This window comes from Condylura cristata, unplaced genomic scaffold (assembly GCF_000260355.1).
Source record: "Condylura cristata isolate star-nosed mole 26May11 unplaced genomic scaffold, ConCri1.0 scaffold00058, whole genome shotgun sequence".
Lineage (NCBI taxonomy): Eukaryota > Metazoa > Chordata > Mammalia > Eulipotyphla > Talpidae > Condylura > Condylura cristata.
The window spans coordinates 857,811-859,671 of record NW_004567159.1 but is presented as its reverse complement, the minus strand read 5'-3'; positions in this window follow the sequence as shown (position 1 = coordinate 859,671).

Genomic DNA, 1,861 nt, shown 5'->3' with positions numbered 1-1,861 from the left:
CCGCCTGACGCGGAGGGGCCGGCGAGGGCCGGGATTTTCTGGGCTGACCGCGCTCACTGCCGGCCCCTCTGAGCTCCAGCCACCGGCGGCCCCTGCTTCCGCGGCTCCCCAAGGCGAGGCTGGACCAACCGGGCAGCGCCCGGAGGGTCCTCTGGGGAGGGCCGCTCACAGCTGCCCCAGACTCTGGCCTGAGCCCCTCCCGGCCCAGACCACCTGGTGCTCAGGGCACTCGGCAGCCACCAGGCCGGGCGGGCAGTGCTGGCCCCGGTGGCCGCGGCCCTCAACTTGAGCAGCAAGAGCAGCTGAGCGGGTCTGAGCTCCCTCCCGGGCCCCAGGTCGGCCGTCCCCATGCGCCCAGAACGTCGCTGTGCCCGCCAGTGGCCGGGCTTCCCGGCGCCCCTGTGGTCAGCGGCTGTCGCTCCTGGCTGGGGCTCCTTGCTCGTGGTCCCCTGGGCCACGGTTCCCCGCCCTGAGGGTTCTGTCCGGAGGCCCTGGGCTGCCTGGGACAGCGTTCAGCTGCAGGGCAGCCAGCCTGTCCCGGTACCTCGGGGGCGGCGGCCGGCCTGGCCCCCCGCGGCACACTCCCCACCCCCCACCCCCGCTGTCGCTAGTGCCAGTAAAGCAGAGGCGGGCGCTGCCCCGGGCCTTATGCCGGACAGCGGGCCTGGGCAGGGCGGCAGCCACTGGACGCTCTCAAGTCTGGCTCCTTCCAGGGGGTACAGGAGGGCAGGTGAGCCCTGGACACGGCCTCCAGGCAGCGGGCCTCCCTCTCTTGGGGTGGAGCTGCGTGCCGGCCCTGGCAGTTCTGCTGCCCTTCACGTGGGCCTCCCCGCCCGGTGGACACGCCTGCCGGCGCCTACCGCCCGCTGGTCCCCGAGCGCTCCTGGGTTTTCCCATGGCGGCCATTCTGGTGGACAGAGTTTGTGATGACGTGAGGCCAAGGTCCCGCTCCGCGTCCTCCCGGTGGGTCCTCCTGGGCGGGGCTCGGCCTCCCCACCTGCTGGCCTGTGGCTGAGTGGGCCGCCCTCCGGCCACTTGTCTGTGGGGACCTTGCGTTGTGGGTATGGGCTAGCCACTTTTTCTCTCTAATGTGAAACGAAACTTTACTGACATATTTAAAATTAAATTTATTTTATATTTCAGGATTTATTTATTTTCTCATGCAAGAGCGGGGGCACAAGCCAGCGGTGTGGGGGTGAGAGGACCCCCCAGAGACAGAGTGGGGAGCAGAGCAGGGAACTGAAACATCCACTGCTGAGGAGCTATCTGGAGACAGGAAGGTCTGCTGGCCCCTGGGGTCACTCCGTCCCCCGGGGTGGGGTCAGGCTGCTCTCACCTTCCTGGTGCAGCGCTTTAACCCCTTGTACCACCACCAAGGCGCCTGGCCCTCTGGCCTGTACCCCAGTTCTCGAGTGCATAAACAAAGCCTTAAGAAAAGGACTTCAAACAAATCAGAAGGCGAGACTCCTTGTGTCCAGTTGCTCTCCCGCGCCGAGCGCGCCCCCTGCTGCCCACCAGAGAGCGGGCTCGGCTGCGGCCCCAGGGCAGGCGCTGCCCCTCCGCGCGGCCGGGCCGAGCCCCCGGGTTGAGATGCCCGAGGCCGGCGCCGCGCTCCTGGGCCGCAGCCCCGGCCATGGCCTTCCGCTGCGGTCGGTCGGGGCTGTCGCGGTAGCGGCGCTTTCCCAGCTCGCTGGCGCCGACGGCTCCATGCCGCTGGCCCTCGCTACCTCCGTTTCTGCTGCCCCGTGGTCCCGGGTCCCCGCGACCTAAATTCAGGGGCGTCGCACAACGTCCCTGAGCCCCGCGGGCCTCCGCACCCTCGTCCCTGAGGGCGGCCCCGCCGGCGGAGAGCGGCAGGAGG